The 20,327-nt window shown below is 39.6% G+C and overlaps 1 protein-coding gene across 3 annotated transcripts in view; it reads right to left on the bottom strand.

The window, feature by feature from the left end:
- cacna1ha (calcium channel, voltage-dependent, T type, alpha 1H subunit a) overlaps positions 1-20,327 on the bottom strand; it is a 150,571-nt gene that overhangs the window by 86,087 nt on the left and 44,157 nt on the right. The window lies entirely within an intron of this gene.

The raw sequence follows: 20,327 nt of genomic DNA, 5'->3' as shown, positions 1-20,327 counted from the left end.
TCATCATGTGTTACTTTTGGTGTTTGTTAGACTATTCAATCAAAGCTAAGCCTGAACTACTTCATACTTTATGTCTCTTTAAAAAATCACAAAAATAAAACTATTGCACTAAACAAAATTTGTAAAAACGAAATATTTTTTACCCCTCACCACAAATGTAAAGCCATGACAGATTCACTTGTGTCCATCAGTCGTCTAGCAAAACTTCTGTGATATCTTTAGGTAAACTGGGATGAACTGCAGGCTGTGTTGAGAGAGAGCAGAAAGGAGACAAATTTAAAAGAGCCACCATTTGTTTTTCAGTACTAGTAACACTTGTGGGCACTTGGAAAAATGTTACACACTTGATTGAAGGGTTTTACATTTTTTGTGAAATAAATAAACAAGGAAATTCTTTTCGATGACTTACAGCTTAATCATTTTTGCTCTACTGCACAAAACAGATGTGTATTCTGTGTACTTCTAGTGTTGCAGGGCTGCACATTACAGTGAAAAATGAGAATGCTTGAAACTGCTTGAGGTAAAGCCGTTTAATTCCTTGCAATCAACAGCAGCTCTTCAACAGCAGCTCTGAGGCATTACAGGTGTTGTTTATTTGGTATATAGCCAGTTAACGAATGTATCTGATGCGTATTTAGCATTTACATCACAGAACAACACGTACCGCGGAACCCTCTTGGGAATAGTAAAAAAACAGCGTCAGTAGCAGCGTGTTAAGGTACCATGTGGTGCTGTGAGTATTAAACAAAGTGAAAAAAAAAACACATCTTCAATCACGTGGAAAAGGCCTCGCGTCAGTCAATCACTATACAGGTTTCAAACACACACACGCACGTATGCACGAAGCCAAGCAACATAAGGTCGATCTTTTCCTTCACAGATGAAAGATTCAGTAATCTGCAGCAGTATCAAACAGAGAGATTTGAATATTCAGAAAAGCTCGGCCTCTTTCTCTCTCTCATGCCCCTATGTGCCTCCTTGTGTGCTCTGCTTTCTCTAATTCCTCTTTAATCTCCACAGTCAACACCTCCTGAGCCCCCTTCTGTCTTCATTCCCCCCTCTACCCCCAAACACGCACACACATACACACACATAGACAAACACATGCATTAATGTGGAAGTCTTCAAAGCAGAAGCCAGGCTGTTGCTGCAAAAGTGCGAGCTCAGCGAAGACACTGATTCGCAGCAAACGGAGAACAACAAAACTTCCCGGTGTTTTTCTAATTTTGTTTGGCCTCTACCTCACGCAAAGATTAAATGCAGGAATATGGCTATGTTTTCCACCATGAGCAAGATTAAATATAGTGTTCCTCGGTCTGCTTTTGCTCCTCTGGCAGTGGCTAATCCAGGCCTAGGGACCTGGTGCTCCTGGTCTCACTTGTTAAGGTCAATTTATGCCTGGGCACTTTGAGCAAATCAAATTAGGTCTGACTCATGTCACACTGGATGTGGGGAATTGTGTATATTCATAAGTCCAGCACTGGGCGACAGTTCAATATTACCTTACAATTTATCACCTGTCCATATAATAGGGTCTCATAATCACTCACTGAAAATCACTGTGTCAGATTCAATTCAGTTTGGGTAAATGGAGCAGAATTTTTATGCCTGTGCACCACTGAATGACCGACTGTTCATCCCATTTTCATGAACGTGATATCTCAGGAACGCCTTGAGGGACATTCTTCAAATTTGACACGAATGTTCACATGAACTCAATGACCAACTGTTTAGATTTTGGTGGTCAAAAGTCACATTGATCTGGCAAAATACCTTTATTCGTGACAAAAACAACAGATATTATGATTGTACATTTACTTTGTCACACTAATCTTAGGTGCAAACCTTGAAGCTGTGATATTAATTGTACAGATCTTCTGTGCTGTCTGGTTGAAGATATGCTTCTGGAGTCATTTTGGACAGCAACATACACGACCATTCAAAGGTTTGGGGTCACCCAGGCAATTTCATGTTTTCCATGAAAATGCACACTTTTATTCATGTGCTAACAAAATTGCACAAGGGTGTTCTAATCAGTTAGCCTTCCAACACCATTAACTAACACAATGTGTCATTAGAACACAGGAGTGATGGTTGCTGGAAATGTTCCTCCGTACCCCTGTGTAGATATTCCATTAAAAATCAGCCAACTAGAACAGTCATCTACCACGTTAGCAATGTCTAGACAGTATTTCCAATTAATGTAATGCTATCTCCATCGACAAACCACTTTTATTTCAAAAATAAGGATATTTATAAGTGGCCCTAAACTTTTGAATGGTAGTGTGTATTTGAATCACTGTCTGTCATCATGGATATATGTTGGTGTTCTGTCAGAATCAGCTTTAGTGGCCAAACGTGAACACATACAAGAAATTTTACTCTATTTGTTGTTTCTCTTAATAAATGTGCACACTTCAAAGTCTCATCCTACCACCATATTTAAAATACAGGACAACTGACTGAAGTAATATGAGAGCAAATGTATTAACTAATTTCTTCTCAGAATACTCATCATTTAAAAAAAATATATATTATTTTTTCAAGAAAGTTCCAATTCATTTGTAGATTGTCTTTCTTTCTTCCTTTCTTAAATACAAACTGCAACTTTACAATCACAACAAGTACAATCGACATTATCATTTAAAGGCTTTTTAACCAACCGCTGATTCTGGTGTCTTTTCGTTTTCATTCATTTTTAAGGAAGCATCATTTGAGTGACATTTATGTCTAAAAATTTCAGCAATGCAAAATCTGGCCAGTCTTGATCTGGAAAAAAATCAACACTAATGTCATCCAAAACTCTACTAAAGAGATATATTCTAGATTTGTTACAGCCAAACACATCTTGGAGCTCCAATAAACTGAGCAAACCTCCTCAAATCTGTCTGTGCTTTTGGAACAGTAGTATTTCGACGAGGAAATCTGTGCCTGTCTTCTTCCAAATGACTGTCCAAGTGCCCCTATCCCCTTGACAGCATGTGAAACTTTAAATTAGGATGCACTGTAAACATGAACTAACTAAATAGTTCCATCTATTAAAACTGCATTGGCCAAATTGGGTGCTGTAGACTGATTGCCCTTTTTAAAATGCATTAAATGGGGCTAGACAATTCAAGGAAAAGGTCTAATTGATATATTTTCTGATACATAATTGCAATTTCACATGCAATATTAAGCATCACTTCAATATTTGCCATATTATAGATTAAAAGGAGCTTTTGCGGTTTGCAAATTGTACTATATCTAATTGCAGTGCAGACTTTAAACTGATTAAGTGTTCAATTCTCGCACTAAACTCAAGCATTTTTAAACGGAAACGGAAAACAATAATATTAAGTCATTAGAATGAAAATAATTGACCAAGTCATGAAAAATTGGAATGATTTAAAGAATCTGCGAAATGCGGCAAAAAGAACAGAAATTAACTTTTTGTTAGTTTTGAAAACGTGTGCAAATGACTAGATATGTAAACTGCAAAAATTATTTACAATTAGCAGCTTGAAAGATTTAAAAAATGCAACACCATCAATACCGTTTATTTGACACAGTGTCATGGCTACTGAATGACTCAGTGTTTATCTTCAGCATCTGTTGTGCAAATATGTAACAATATAATCCTTCCAAGGTAAACAAGACACACATATCACAATGCACTATTAGGCATTTGTATTTGTACGAGCCTGTTAAATTTGCACCACATTCTGTCATAGCAAAGTCTCACACCTACAGCGACTGTGAAAACACTTACACACAATCACAAAGTGAAAATTTGCACACATAGTGTTGTAGTGTTTGTATGCACATGTATGTTCCAGGCTTAATTCATGGTTTGTAGGCTGTACCTTTTCTCTTTTTTTTGTGTAAAAAGTGGACATAAAAAAGTCCAGCAGCTCTGCAGCTTTACATGATCAGCAGAGCTTACTGTCCTCACAATACATATACACGCATATTTCGAAACAAGCTGCTGCTGTTGCGGCACATGAGTGCCTGTACACATCCTCTTAGGTATGCATGGATGCACACAGGCATGAATACACAGGAGAGATCTCATCACAGTACACTATGTCATCCCCACTCCACAATGCATACACAGTGTCAAGCCCACTCCAGTTGAGCTGTCAGGGCGGTGCCAGCGTATACACAAGGAGGCTGCAGAGAGGAGGAAGGATGTTGCAGTAAATAAGCCAAACAAAGAGACGTCCAGTGGCTCCCATCACAGCGCCACTTCATCCACATAAAAGTCCACCTTTGGTTCGTTAAATTAAGACATTTTCAGTTGTTTTTGTCACTTTTTTTCTGGTATGACTTCCTTCCTATGTCTTCCCCACCACCCTCCCTTGGCTCTCTATCTGTCCATACGTGTTAAAGAGGAGCTGCAGTGTTAAGTCGTGGCTCACAAGCAGAACTTATCCCTGTCTGCTGCACGGCTTAGTGCACTTTGTTCTGCAATGAGCTACACATTTAGGATGTCCCGTCTGGTTACAGCTCTTCAACTTCCCTTTGCTACAGTAAGAGGTACAGTAAGTTTTGCTGTGTGACCACACATTCGCACAAGAATGCACAAATAAACTGCTGCTGCATTTCCTGGCATTACTGTATTTAAAAACTATCCGGTATAGATGTCATTGGTCACAGTCAGTGGTCACATCCTGTCTGATGCTCACTGGTTGTTGTCTGTCAAGAGGAATTTCTCAGCCAAATGGACAAACTGTAACCTGTCTGATTGGCTGCGTTTGCCTCATTCCGCTGAATTAGGGGCTAAATGAGGGATAATCAGTGTCACCGTGAAAGGTTCAGATCGGTGACCAGTCACAGCACTTAGCTCTGCAAAGGAGACAGATGGCTCAGGAGAAGCAAATCTTTTGCATCCGTACACACAAACACAGAGGAGATGGAGGAAGAAATGCTCTTTCCCTGCAACACCGCATTCTGAAAGTGGTTTGGGGGTTAATGGAGCGCTCAGGCTAACTCTGTTGAAATATTAGACAGAGGAAGCAGCAAAAGAAGACAGACCAAAAGAAGCAGAAATTGCATTTGCATCTTTATGTTGAATTTACTCTATGTGACAGACTAGAAAAGGGTGGAATCATTTAAATGTAAATGGCCATTCCATGGAGTTTATCCCAAGATGCACTCGGCAGAGTATTGCATATTGTTCTATATGTGGGACCAGCAGTAATATTGCACAGGAATATGGACTTTAAACTCATGCACGCTTGGAATCCCTTTCTGTCCGAGTGTGCAACATATACATTTTAAATAAATTTTAGGTTAAAAATCATAAATCAAAATATACCAAATGTCTCTCTGTTTGCTCTCCATACAGACAGTGCACCTACATTCTCATTCATCAGTGCCACTCAGCCATATATAAACTCTGTGCCTTCCCAGCACCTTTAATTTTTCTAATGTGCTCAATATACTTTATTTAATTTTTTAATATGGAATAAATTCTTGCTGATGTCCCACACAATTTAATCTCACAACACTGCGGGAATACTAACCTCCTCCTGCACAAAACAAGGTTACCTCCCCTTTTCTCCCTTCCTCCATCCCCTTCCTTAACACCTTTTATTCATTCCTCCCTCCTTCCTACATTCCTTGACTCTCACCTTCACCCCGACTCTCTTTTCTCCACCTTTATTTCTCTACGTCATCCTCCCCCCATCTCCCCTCTTAGCCTTTCACCTCTCTCTTTTTATCTGCGCCTCCTTCTGCAAGTATGTTTGCCTCCAGCCTCTTTTGCAATCCATCTCTGTGCACCCTCAGCCTCGTTTTTCATGCTCCAGTCCATCCCTCTTTCATTAGAGTAGAGCAAACTCAATCCCATCAGATGTAATAACCTAATCACGCTCTTGACTCAGGTCGATCAGCAGGGCAGCGATGTGTGTGTGCGCGTGCAATCAGTATGAAAACAAGTGCATGCATATATGTATTGTTGTTGAGCATAACAATTTAGGCTGCAGTGTCCTTTGTCCTTTCCACATATACTTTGTATATCATTACTCTGTATGGAGCTGGCATCATAAATCCTGTGAAACAGAACATGTCAAAGGCTAAAATATTGCCAGTCAGTGCCCCGTTTGTGAGGTTTACGCTACTTGAAAACTTGTTCAAGATCAGACTGATATTAGAACATTTGCTTGGTGTAAGAAACAGCACTATCATATACTACTATGACCCACAATCCTCTGCACATTTATGTCAAATACATCACGTGCAAGGAAAAACAAGCTTGAGGTGAAGCATGGTGGTGGCAGCATCACGATAAGACGAGACGGGACGGGACGAGACGAGACGAGACGAGACGAGACGAGATGAGACGAGACAAAATTGATTGATCCCACTGTGGGGAAAGCTCACCGTTACAGATGTGAAGCATGGTGATAGCAGCATCATGCGAGTCAACACTTCTGTAATCGCTTATTTACATCATATTTGTCTGCACATTTTGCACTACAAACTGCAACTGTCAAAGTTTAGGTGCATTATAACACAAATTAGAATGTCCAAGTTGTATGCATGCTGCATGCAGAAATTTAAAAAGATGCTCAAAAGTTGCTCTAATATACACCACCGTTCAAAAGTTTGGGGTCACCCAGACAATTTCGTGTTTTCATGAAAACTCACTTTCATTCACGTGCTAACATAACTGCACAAGGGTGTTCTAATCATCAATGAGCCTTTCAACACCATTAGCTAACACAATGTAGCATCAGAACACAGGAGTGATGGTTGCTGGAAATGTTCCTCTGTACCCCTATGGAGATATTCCACTAAAAATCATTTGCTTCCAGCTAGAATAGTCATATACCACATTAATAACATCGAGATTTAATTTCTGATTAATTTAATGCTATCTTCACTGAAAAAATTTGCTTTTCTTTTCAAAATAAAGACCTAAGTGACCCCAAACTTTTGAATAGTCACATATATGATATATATGATGCATAGATAATTAACTGAACTTTCCAGCAATGTATTTCGCAAACCAACTTACTTTTACAAACAAACGCCACACCACCATCTGCTCAGCTCTGATGTGTATTCTGCTAAATGTATGGAGACATTGTTTAGAGTATTGTGAACAATGGAGTTGGAGTTACACTACTATGCGGTGACATAATTTCTAAATTACCCCAAACATCTTTGGTTTTCACATCATTTCTTTTCATTTTGTTCTTAAAAATAGCTCTCATATTGGCATGCTAGACAACATACATGCCAATGCTGGTATGTGTTACAGGACAACATTAGCTGATAATGTTGGCAAAAACACTACATTCCATACATAATATGGATCACAATGTAACATTATGATTGGTCAGTGAGTTCACTCAAGATATATCATCAATATCCCAGCCTTTTATTGTGTACATTATTTTTGAAATGTATGTATAACAGATATTTATTAGAGACAACTAAAGCGTCCTTGTCTGCTATTAATTCAAATGTGCTGCTCGCATTTGTGGTGTGATGTATCACTTTTAGAAACAAATTAAACACCTTTAACTGATTCAGTGGTGAGCAAATCTCAGAGGAACTTATTTCGACTTCAACCAACCAGCAGCTCTCAAGAGCTCGGCAGGTTTTCCAGCTTCTCCAACTGCCGGCATCGCCCGACTGACCATCACAAGCTGTTGTCCTCTTTCCTTCATCACTCCCTTCACCGTTAATGAGGTCTGTTTCCCCTCTGCTGTCCTATCTTTTCCTTTTTTACCCTCTATCGCTCATCTCCAAACGCTGTTGAGAATCTCTGCTCAAACGAGAATCTGCCGCTCCCTGTAACGTCTGTCCCGTTTTTCCCCTCTTTCTTCTCTCTCATTTCTCTCCTAACTCCTCCGACTTTGCCTCCTAGTGATCCATCTCTCTCTGTTGATGTTGTGGCGGAGTGCCTTCAATCCAGATTCCGAGTCGTGTTTGATTGGAATGATTGTTCATTTATTTCACCATCTGCCACAGAGAAGGCACACACAGCCATTACCTCAAACATAAAAAGGCTCCCCCCCTGCTGTGATTACTACTTTAAGGATTTTGCCAACAGAATGACGAGTTGCAGAACTGCATGTGTCTCGTGTGTCAGCTGCGTGCTTTGTGTGTGTGTGTGTGTGTGTGTGTGTGTGTGTGTGTGTGTGTGTGTGTGTGTGTGTGTGTTAACTCCCCTCATCTCATCCCTAAAGACGGCACGATTCAGAAACAGAAACTCATAAATCAGCCCGTCCCTGAACTCGCTCCTCCATCCCTGGTCTCCTCGTTCCCTCTTTCATCTCTCCATCCCTGCATCCCTCCATCCCTCCTCCTCCTCCAGCGCCCCTGAGAGGAGGCTGAGGCAGCAGTGACGCAGTTACACCAGGATTCCCTCTGTCTTCTCTGTTATTCTGCTGCGTGCTTTATCATCTCCCACTAATTTCCACAGCCTCCTCAGCCCTCCATGATGATGATGGCACTTTCATTTTCCGCGCTGAAATGTTTTCCGAGCAGCTTCACATCAACTATCAGTGCCGATTCCATTTAATTCTATTCTAAGCCTCCCTGTGGTGTGTTCCAGTGCTGTCTATGCAATGACAAAGAACAGATCGTCTTTTTCAGACCACTGCGACATAAACAGCAACACAAGTGTTTGCTCGGCGTTGCGTGGCGATGTGCACACGGCGTACTGAACTGAATCAATCCTGACATACCACACACCTGAACAAAAGGCGCCCCAAGGTGAGAGTCTCTTTTCTGTGTCATCCATTCCATCATGATGTACAGTGTGTATGTATCATGGAACGCCAAAGAGGAAACGAGGGAGGTGAAAAAGAGAGGGGAGCCCCAAATAGAGCAGCTGCATCTGGTGGGGCCTGGCCTTAAACCTGTAGTGACACACACACACACACACACACACACACACATGCACATGCACACACAGACTAACACACACACATACACCCACCGGAGGGTACCAAACATGCCTGGAATGGTACAGGCGTTCAGTTTCACCTTGCTCCTCCGCATGTACCACGGTAGAACATGCCCAAAACAATGGTTATAACAACGGTCATACTCGATTTTTTAAAAAAACTGAACGAATAACTAGCAATTTTTTTTTGCTTCCATAAGGTAGACTTAAAGGCATTAGAGGAGATTTAATTTCCTACGACTTTGAACGTAGCATGCGCATGCGCACATACAACCTCTCCCTCACCCCCCTCTAACCTCCTCCCTCTTAACATTTACGAAGAAACGCCCCCCTCCAGAAACTTGCGTAGGACTCGTGAAGTTGTCTTTTACGGCTGGGTCCCCCTGGATCTTTATCTGCCATTATGTCAAAAAAGATGAGCAAAACAAGTCGCCAGCTAACTACGAAGCTATACCAAAGCAACACATACAGAAAACACGTAAGTCCAAGGCGTACGTATATGGAGTTAGAACAGTCTCATAATTCACAAATGCACACAGATGAATTCGCAAATGTAAACTGCAATCCACAAATGCACACAGAAGAATTCACACATGTGAACTGGGATTCACAAATGTAAACTGCAATCCACAAATAAATTAAGAAAGTTCACAAATGTATTTCTGCATTCACAAACTGCTTTTGTGTGTGAATCTTTTTTGAGACTGCTCTGCCGTCAGCTCGATCCACAAATGCATTTTTTTCAACACGGAAGTTTCTGTAGCCAATCAGATGTCTCCCTCCTTTCAGCCAATCACAAAAACTCACCCCAAGTGGGGGTGGGTGTACTGTTCAGCCAATCATATGAACGCGTCCGCACAGCGTTATACTTCACCGTGTCATTGGGCTGAAGAGTGAAGCTGCCCGTTGGAGAGACCATGGCGTCTGATGGGGACAATAGACCCTTTATTTGTTTACAAACATTGTGACGTTTTTTGTGGGCGGGGCTTATGCTGGAGGCAAAAGCTGAGCGAGAAGTCAAGCGGGACTGGGAGTATATAGTTTGCGCTGGGAGTTTGCAGCACAAACTCGAGCATTTTTAACCCGTTAAACTTCAGTGTACCGCCGGCGGTACACTTACTAATTTGCATAGGAATTTAAAGAATGTCCGAAGGCTGCAAATGCGATTATATAAACATTATACGCCGATGGAAAGCTTAGATTCTCATGAATCCGCCGGTATAAACCACTTTCAGATGTGATTACCACAGCGGATAATATAAAAACATTTGTCCGACAAACAACGAATATCCATCCATCCTTTCTCTGTACATGGCTTTAACGTACACAGCGCGACTGACATTTCCGGGTTCATTATTACACACAGATGAAAATATTCCACAAAAACGGCCATAATCCAACCTTGGACATCCAGACGACACAAGCTAGTAAACTATTTTGTTCAAAACATGTCTTGAAGTCGGTATATAATCCACGAATCGGTCGTTTTAAAGGAAATGCACCTCGCTGCAAACTCCCAGCGCAAACTATATACTCCCAGTCCCGCTTGACTTCTCGCTCAGCTTTTGCCTCAAGCATAAGCCCCGCCAACAAAAAAACGTCACAATGTTTGTAAACAAATAAAGGGTCTATTGTCCCCATCAGACGCCATGGTCTCTCCGACGGGCAGCTTCACTCTTCAGCCCAATGACACGGTCAAGTATAACGCTGTGCGGACGCGTTCATATGATTGGCTGAACAGTACACCCACCCCCACTTGGGGTGAGTTTTTGTGATTGGCTGAAAGGAGGGAGACATCTGATTGGCTACAGAAACTTCCGTGTTGAAAAAAATGCATTTGTGGATCGAGCTGACGGCAGAGCAGTCTCAAAAAAGATTCACACACAAAAGCAGTTTGTGAATGCAGAAATACATTTGTGAACTTTCTTAATTTATTTGTGGGTTGCAGTTTACATTTGTGAATCCCAGTTCACATGTGTGAATTCTTCTGTGTGCATTTGTGGATTATGAGACTGTTCTAACTCCATATACGTAATCTACGTAACTAGGCCTGAGCCGGAAGATTTTTGATTGACAGGAAAGGGAGCAAAGCAAACGCCTCGGTCCGAGCGCATTGATTGGCTGATGTTTTTCAGGTCCTGCCATGTCCACAGTTATTTTTATTTTTTTTTTAATTCTTTTAGAGACCATACATACAAGTCCACTAAAGGTCAGTATATTCATTTTATGTGAATCAGACAAATTAAACAAAAAAAACATCCTCCATAATGCCTTCAATAAAGCTGGGAAGACAGAAAAACAAAGGGAAAAATCAAAAAATAAAGCACCAGAAGCCAACAGGTGTAAAACCTTTGGGTTACAATCATAGTATTTAATCAAAACCCCTCTATTCTACATGGTTTTTTTTTCAATCGCCAATAATAAACCATTTGCTCTGATGACAATGTGAAAAAAACTGAAAAATTCTGTACTCTTCGGCACTGCCAGTGAACTATTAGTGACTCAGCTACGACTACCAATCATTCATAAAAAAATCTGGAACTTGTTGGCTAAACTGGGATGGACTGCAGGCTGTGTATGCACAGAGCAAACTGGAGAAATTAAGAATTTAAATAGTAAAATATCCAATTTTTTTCATTGTTTTTTCTGCAGGCATTTGGAAGAACATCGCACAAGTAAAAAAAATAAAAGTTTTTAAATGAATAATGAAAGAAAATCAACCTTTTATTTTTACAGTGTATGCCATTATAACTTTGCTAAACTGGCCATGGTTGTGCTGCTTCCATACAGGTTCAAAACGTTTTATTTCAGTAAAAAAAAATTCACCACAGTGAGTATAAAAGTCATGGGGTTCAGAGAAACTTCAAGAAGATTGGACCCTAATTCTGTAACATAATAATGTAACTCAATGCATGCTTTATTAAGACTCTCAGTGCATATTCTCATTTTTTAGGACCACAGTGTGTAAGGCCTCTTGCTACCAATTTGAAGTTCCAAGCCCAAAATGAGACAACTCCAGTGGCACCGCTGATATTTTTGGAGATTTGAGCAACAAAAGATATTATGAAGTGGAGGAGAAGGAGACTGTATTTGTAAAATTATCTGTTCTTCATTTGTTATTTTTTTTGTTTTTGTAAGATATTGTCTTAGTTTCAAAAATGTGCATCTTCTGTAAGACCTATTGGTCTTGGATCTTCATGCCACAGACAGGATCTGTGAGTCAGAAAGTACTGAGCCAGACTAAAACATTCTTGGTTTTGATCTTAATATAGCCTAATACCATTCTTATTATGCAACCTGGGTTTGCCCTGTGTAAGAGTGGATTCTTGTTGTTCTGTGTAAATTATATTGTTGGTTTATCTTCATGGTGACAACAGGCGAACCGTGGAAGACCGTCAGACATAAACATCCTGACTGATTATAGCGATTAGGAGGGCCACTTTTATCATGCGTGGTTATTCTCTTTCAGCCTCTCTGACACAGTTTCGACAGGATTCTGGTTGCTTAGTAACCAACCACAGTCCGAGGATTCCAGAGAAGCGTCCGCTGAGAGAAACCGAGAGGGAGAGGGGAGAGTTGAGGACAGGAAGGTGGAGTGTTTTGTGTCTTTTGTCTGCATTTTGGTGGCCATGTTTACATTTTTCCTTGATTGTTTCCTTGGTATTTTCTCCTCTGCTCTTTTCACAGCCTTTTCCTCCAACCCACCCTCCCGTCCCATTTCTCCTCCTCCTCCTCCTCCTAAACTAGTCTCACGCTCCAAATTGTCAAGGGAGAAGGGGGGAAGAAAAGATAACCTCCCTCTCATTTCCCTTTATCGTTTTTTTTCTCCCTCTGCTCTCCCTCCGCCTCTGCATGCCAACTACATCCCAATACACATAATATAATGCAAATATAATCCACTACACATGAATTTTAATCTCTCCACATACACACATGCAAAAGCAGTAAGCTTCGTCCTAAATGCATTCTCCTATTTATCCTGTTAAAGGGTCATGTTAAACTTTTTACCATAATCATATCAACACTGTTTTGAGTAAATCACCTCCAAAATGAATTATAAAAATGCTAGTCGGTTAATAGTATATTGAAAACACACTTCCGCTAGTTAATGTGCAGCAGAGTTTCAGCGCTCTGGTCAAGCGTTTGTCTCGGAGCCTCACAGCTCTCCAGAGGACCATAGTGCTGACCCCACAGTATTGTTTTTACTTCTTTAGTGTGTTTTATAGATCAGTCCTGTTGACGGATTCACTGTTTGCCGGATTAAACGGGAAAATAGGGAGTCAAGACTGAGCCAGAGGCGATGAGAGAGGAAGAGAAAAGAGCAGGACAAAGAGATAAAGAAAAATATATAAAGGTTTGTTCGTTCTGGTGCAGAAGCAATTTAAAATTAGATATTAAACTCTGCAAGGATCAAATGGCAAGGGAGGTGCACGTCTTTCAAATTAAAAACATTTTTTTTTAAAAAAACAAAAAAAAGCTTATTCTGGTTATTCAACAAGATTGAAAGATTAGGAAGTGGATTCAGTGGATGATTCTAAGTGAAGTAAGGGGTGAAAATAGATATTATATCAACTGCTTTTACTTTGGAAGTATGGTTTCGATTAGGTTAAGATTGGAGTTTTCTATTTAAAATCAGCCATGTATGACCACACATTCAAGCAGTAGATAAAAAGTGGAAAGGAAAGGAGGATATAAAACATAAAAGAACCGCGTTTGAGGATCGATTTATTGGGGAACTCTTTATATACCAACAACTGAGGCATTATAAGACAAAAAGAGACAGCGTCAGAAATAAACTATGTGAACCAACAAACCAGATACAAATCTATCAGTAGTTCTCGTGAATATTTGAAATATGAACCATGTACAGAACAAGTGAAGTGAGAAGCACAGCTTCTTTATAATGACTGTGAACACAATGAATCAATGACCTACACATACTGTAGCCACTGCACACAATCAATGGCAACGATTGCATGGGTCTATGTAACTGACGCGAGGTTGACAAAGATCTGTCTGGTTCACTACTTTGAAATCAATCTCAGCAATTTTCGATGTGAAAGTGTCGGTAGTATTCAAAATAATATGCAAATATAATCGTTTACACAGCAGAAAATGAGAAAAATAAGAACTATTTTTTCTTCAAATCAATGACAAGAAAAAAAACAACTTCAACAATGATTTGAAGTTCTAATGACCATTATGCATGCAGGCCCTAATACAGAAACCAAATCAAAAGGTCAAAGCCTATTGGTTGTATTTCTATCTTCCACCAGATGGCCATATGCCCTGCCCTGCCTGGCAGCATATGTGCATCTGGACCCAACCCAAGCCGTGAGCAACGGGTACACACAAAACCATAGCTAGACGCACACATTACACATGCTGACTTTAAAAGAAAAAACAAGCAAAACATGTTAACATCACCACTTCATATGCACCACTCAGATTCATTAGTACAGAAAAGCTAATACACCAGGTGTGCAGGCTATACACCTCTCAACATGGCATCCAATTAAAGTTTGCATGAATCTGCATTTATAGCATCAATACCTTGTGTGTACACCTACATGTCTGTATTCTGTATTTACATGTGTGCCCTACATATAAACTTTTGCATGTGTGTCTATGAGCGCATGCATATCTTGAAGCATACGAGTGTGTATCCGTGTGTGAGCAGTGAATCTTGGCAGCTTCCTCTGTGAGCTCACCTGATTCACTAGCAGACTACAGCCTCCATGATCGGGCATGTTCTCGGCTAACTATTATATAACCCTGCCTCAAGCTTTTTATCTCACTTCGACACTGCACTAGCACTGAAGATAATCGCTGTGAAGCATTATACACCAAATTAAATTAGTATTGAGTACATATTCGCTATTTAGCCACTGTTTTTATGTAAAATGACTTCAAAACAAAGTTCACAGAGTCTGATGTGTTGTCTAAGCAACAATTTCTCCTTGAGAACTGATCCATTTTATTTCCAGTAAAATGAGCAAACAGCTTCTTTAAAAAAAAAAAAAAAAAAGAAGGAAGTCAATCTGTCCAACTCATTAGACAATAAGAAACCATTGTGTGGAAAAACATATGTTCTGAATGAGGTCGATAAAACCCAGTATCCTTTTTCAATTTATTAATTGACTTTGGGTGGATAGGAATCTGCTCGAAAGGAAAAGTGGACGTAGTACTGCAGTCAGCAGAAAAGTAGCTTCATGTTTTCAGTGAGTCTGCAAACTTTGATGCAGAACTCTGCTGAATATTAGTAATGAAGTACTGAACTGTGTGTCCAAGTGCACACTTTATTGCTCAGTATTGCCACTTTCTAATGAATGTAGCTACTTGTTATGAAATAAATGGTAGATGGTTTCCAATCCAGCCACAAAAAAAGAAGCAAAATTGCAGCTGTGTGAGGCAACATACTGTAAACAATCTGCTTTAGTCAAAAAGCAGCTGGGTAAAAGAATTGTTGTTTTTGGAGCAGCCTTTTAAAGCCACTGTCAAAAAGTGGCTGCATAGTTTTTGAAAATTTCCCATATCAACGCTTGTAATTATAATTTGCATCTCCATTTTACTTATTCAATCTTGTACATGATTTATGTCTCCAAATGCTGCAATTGCATGCCGCTAATTTTGCATATTTCTTATCAGCAATGTAAGCTCAGGTTTTTTAATAAAATAAAAAAAGGATTTCTGCAACAGCAAGACATTTCGATTGCAATAAAAACTGCACATAAATACATTATTTAATTTCCGATAAGTCAATGTTGTAAAAGCACAACAACAGTTTGCTTAGATTTAAGTGTAAATCAATTAGCAACACAGATTTTGTTGCAGAGAGTAAATAGAAAACTGCTGGAGACCATTTAAAGTCTGACGGTGCAATATGGAGTTCTGGCAACAGCTTAACAGCCATTAAGACGCAGACGCTGAGTACAACAATAAACACTCTCAAGACTCTGCTCTGGCCATTAAAAGCACAATGCAGGACTTGAACAGCATTTTAGCTCTGATATCCATTCTCACATTATTTCTTTGTATCGCTGCTGAGTCATAATTGAAAGTTTCCCACACTCAGTCAGACAGTCTAACAGCTGATCACATCAGTTGTGTATGTGTTCTCCTTCCACCTTCACTTCTTCTGTACAACACGAAGAAGACCCAACACCTCGGGCTTAATGAAGTTCTTTTTATCACACTGAGAGGATTATTCCAGGAGAAGAAAAACTCTAAAAGATGGAATTTGTCTTCCCTCTATTAACTTGTCCTTCCAGGCTCCTCCTCGTTTTTTTCTTTGGGAGCACAGAGCATCACTCCTGCACTGGAGCTGGAGGACCCGAGACACAGAGAACTAGAAAAGCACTCAGAGAGTGCAGTACTCTGCTAAGGCTGCTCACTTCCACATATAGCATTGTTAGAAATGCAGCATGTTTTTCTTAGAGATACAGCATTTGTTTACTAGTTATAGATGCTCAGAAATCACGGCAACATAGAATGTGGCCATTTAATATAGATATACCCACAAATAAAGTGACCTTGCACCGCTATCTCGCAATAATACAAAAATCTTTAACAAATCCGTGGATCCACATTATAACCCATATCACTGTCAAAATCTAATCACTTGGTCCTTGTGTCATTTCTGACCTTCCCATACAATTTCATCCAAATCTGTTGATGCATTTTTGAGTAATGTTGCTAACAGACAGGCAGACAGACAGAAAAACCAACGCTGATCTCACAAAACTCTGCCGCATTCCTTGACGGAGTAATATAAGGTGGATTAATAGAAGGAGTGACAGGAAAAAAGGGGAGACTGCAGAGAGATAAAAATGTTTGAGGGAAAACTGCAAGAAAATAAAGTCAAGAGCTTTCCACACTTCCTGTGCCATCGTAGTAACGCCTCACACACTTACACGCTGACCACGGTTTGGCGCACTCTGCAAAATTTTCTGCTTATTGCCTCGGAGCTGTAAAATAACTCCTCTTCACTGCACTCGTCCCCGGCACAGCCGACCGTGCACCAACATAAACAAACAAACACACACACCTACACACACACACAGAACGCCAAAATCTGACAGATTGGTGAGCGTGTCGTCTCCCTCGCTCGCTTTCATTTAAATCCTAAATCTGCGCCACTTAGACGCAACAACTTCCTTCCTATGAGTCTGCTCCAAATCACCTCTATTACCGAGTGCCAGACAGAGAGCGCGAGGACGAAGAAGACAGAGACACAAAATGGAGATCAGAGACAGCGAAGGGCAGAAATCGAGTGAAAGAGTAATTGAATTTGTTTCCATATTTTTAGGTCGTGTTACCATAGGAACCACATTTCCTTGCAGCATATCTTTCAGCACACACACACACACACACACACACACACACACACACACACACACACACACACACACACACACACACACACACACACACACACACACACACACACACACACACAGACAGACATTCTTCCTTCTCTACAGAGTCCAAGATTTGCTCCCCAATCCAGCGAGTGTTAGATTACTGAAAAATGGTAATCACAGTCCAGCCCAGGAGGAAGCTAGAGCACATGGTTTGTCTTGTAATAGTTATTTATTAGGTGCAATTAATCCAATTAAAGAGTGCGCAGCGGTTTCTCCCCAGGCGCCACTGCTCGCTGATTCTGATCACCAATGACCTGTCCTCTGAGATCGCTGCTCTACAGGATGGAGTGCAAGATGGAGAGCTGTATGATTACTGTATCGACTGTAGGATGCAGATGTTGCAGTAAACCAAAGAAAAATAATAATCATAATAACAAGAACAATAATAATAATAATAACAAACATAATACATGTTCTCAAAGGGGAATGCTTTGGAAAAGGAAACACAAAGAGATAGTGGGTCTAAATTTGAAAGAAACTTCCACTGTATATAAAATGAGGAGGTGTCTTCTGTTGAAAGGAAGTTTGCTCAACTTTTGGTCTAGACATCACTACACTGTAAAAAAAAAAAAAAAGAGAGAATTGCCTAATTTTTTTATTCAACAATTATCAGTTATGTACCAGATCTTCCTTGTATTTTTAAATACAGATAGCAACTGGTAAAATGAGAGAAAAAAAATCTTAATTTACATGTTTATTGTAAAAAAAAAATAGCCAAAACTGTACATAATGTCCACATCAAAAAGCTGTACTGTTGCAAACAGGATTTGCTGTATTTTTTTTTTTTTCACAATCTCTGGCAATAAAATTGCATAGTTACACCATAATTAGAAAAAAAAACAGTATTTTACAAAAATTTGACAGTAAACCTCACCATTTCAACAGTTTATGAACATTACAATGTTCCACTGTTCATGTTAACGTGTTCTGTTGGCAAATGTGATGCCAAAATTTTAAAAAGTAACTGTGATTTAAATGCAACATCAAATATGAATGGAAGAAAATAAATAAATATTTTTTTAAAAAAAAGGCAAAAATCTAGTAGGAAGTGTCAAAACAAATACCTTAAAATGTGCAAAACTATAACATTCAAAAACGGTATCTTTATATGTGGATATTATGTACAGTTTGTTTGTTGATTTCTTTTTACAGTCAACATAACAAATTAACGTTTTTTTGTGATTTCACAATGTATTGTTTATATCTACGTTATATCTGCTGATATATCTACATTTAACTTTTTTTGACGGTTAATCGTAGGTACTGTAAATAATGAAGTCATCTGTCTGTGATTTTCATTATCTGCTATTGAAAAAAAATACAGAAAATAGGGAAACTTGCAAAAGAAAATTGTACATCACAAATCCAAAAAGAGTGAAAAATCAGAGGAACTAGTCTAGCAGACTATACGGCTGTGTTGTCTTTTAACATCCATCCACTTTAGAAGTCTGACCTAATCACTTATTTATTAAGAGGAAAAGCTGCAAAAAGCCCTGTGGCTCCTTGTGGGCAAGTATTTACACTGACTGATTAGTTGACTTTTCCATGTACAAGAGATAACAAATAGATTAAGGGTTGTATTTTTCATAGAAGGTACAGAGCGAAGCCACACCTATTCAATCAATATGTGTCAATATTACACTGCATGAGACAAAGTGCGTCAAAACTAAATAGAAAAATCAGCTGACATTAGTAGTATTCTGGTATATATTCTAGTATTTTGTGATTGAGTGGACCTGTTTGCTTGAGTTGTCCTCTCTAAATTGTCTCGGTAACCTCTAACATTTAATCGTGTATAACAGAGAGGTGGATACAGAGCCATGCATGGGTGACTACACACCGGGCCAGAGGTCCTCAGCCTTTTCACAGCACAGCCACAGGAGAGTGGGCAGGATACATTACTGTGTTTTATTATTAGCTAAGACAGCGGGAAGCACAGCAGACTGGCTTTGGTGGGATATGATCCAAAGGAAGAAAAAAAGCAGGTTTACATGCACATCCAAACGCTCCGCTCAGCATGAAAACAACAGTAAACAAAAGAAGATGACTATCTTAATCTGCTGCTGCTTGAAAACTTGTCTTCTATCACATTAACAGGTGACAGCACAATGTTTTGCCAGACAAAAGACGCTATAATGTGCTGCACAAACGACAGTTATGTAATCTGCTGCTTTGTGTAGTGTTCGATTTTTACTGCGTTAGACTGAAAGGTATTTCTTTGGAATTGATCCAGAGCCAAAGCAAAACATAAACCCTGTGACCCAGAATTGAATTTAAGCTTGCACAAATGTACAAAGTTAATGTAGATGTTTAATTATGGTGAGTTACAACTGTAAATTTGGAAATCCGTGCAATGTTTTTATAGTTTCAATTGTTTATACCCTGGGGAATAAAAGCCTCCAAAACACTAAAGTTCAGGGTCTGGCCACCATGTGCATTACACCTCACAAAGATCCTGAAATCTACCAGGACTGAAGAAAGTGCATGTCATGCTGCTGATGTCTCTACTCTAAAAAATGTATCCATCACGCTCACTTCTATCATCTCAACTTTAGAAATATGTCACTCTGAACAGTGACTCAACATTTTTCCAGGGTCAGGGAAAATGAATGATTTCATATTTCAGCAGCACTCGTGGCTCGCTGGCCCATGGTGATCTGCAAACAACAGTAAAACCTTATTTACTGTCACTATAGCAACAGCAGACAACATGGAATGCACCTGGGGCAGGTACTACAACTTAACATAGCAACTGCTCAGCAAGTGGTGGTGGTGTTGTCACGGGAGGAACAGGGGTTAATATTAACTAGTGTAAATGTAACAGACAAAACTGAGAAAAATGTGCTTCTCTGTGAGCTTCTTCATCCGCTGTTTGACTTCATATTTAAATAAGCACTTCAACACAGACATCACACACATCCCAATATCTTGTACATTAACAAACAGACTATAAGCCTACTGAAGATTACCATGGAAACAGAGCTCACATGGAATGCAGT

This window comes from Acanthochromis polyacanthus, chromosome 21 (genome assembly GCF_021347895.1).
Source record: "Acanthochromis polyacanthus isolate Apoly-LR-REF ecotype Palm Island chromosome 21, KAUST_Apoly_ChrSc, whole genome shotgun sequence".
Classification (NCBI taxonomy): Eukaryota; Metazoa; Chordata; class Actinopteri; family Pomacentridae; genus Acanthochromis; species Acanthochromis polyacanthus.
This window is presented reverse-complemented; position numbering and strand designations above follow the sequence as displayed.